Source organism: Penaeus monodon, chromosome 21 (genome assembly GCF_015228065.2).
Source record: "Penaeus monodon isolate SGIC_2016 chromosome 21, NSTDA_Pmon_1, whole genome shotgun sequence".
Lineage (NCBI taxonomy): Eukaryota > Metazoa > Arthropoda > Malacostraca > Decapoda > Penaeidae > Penaeus > Penaeus monodon.
The window spans coordinates 23,496,858-23,497,384 of record NC_051406.1 but is presented as its reverse complement, the minus strand read 5'-3'; the positions used below and the strand labels follow the sequence as shown (position 1 = coordinate 23,497,384).

Here is a 527-nt window from a genome sequence, read left to right as displayed (position 1 = left end):
GAGGAGTGGGGTCGAGTGTTGATACGAATAATGGAGAAAAGATGAACAGAAATACAGTGAAAGTGATAAAAACGACACAAGTGAGATGAAAGGAATGAGAAAGCCAGAAGTGACAGACAGAGGAAGACAGCGCGTGCCCCACTAGTGCCTTTCCACACGTCAAGTCCAGGTCCCCGAGGAAGGGCATACGAGCGTGGTCGCCTCCTGGTGCTGATGCGGGCGTGAGTACTCTTAAGGCTGACAGAAGGAGGGAGGCCGTCTTAGCGGAGTGGTCTCTAGGGGAGGGGAGGGCACCTACCGTCTACCCTCGGGAGTGCTCCTGCCGCCCTCCGCCGACGGGGTGTCCTGAGGGCGTCGGGCCGGGGAGGCCTCGGCCGACGGGACTCCTCCTCCAGCCGCCGGGGATCCGCGTCTTCACATAATCACATACAGAGGTTACTTTCACGCCCGCTGCCCGCCCTCGCCGTGTGAGGGCGGGTGTTATAGCGATGTCATATTGATCAGTGTTTCAACCGTCACGTGACCAA

The 527-nt window shown here is 58.4% G+C and overlaps 1 protein-coding gene across 1 annotated transcript in view; it reads right to left on the bottom strand.

Moving 5' to 3' along the window:
* LOC119586364 overlaps window positions 1-527 on the bottom strand; it is a gene marked incomplete in the record, with an annotated part of 60,439 nt that overhangs the window by 15,510 nt on the left and 44,402 nt on the right.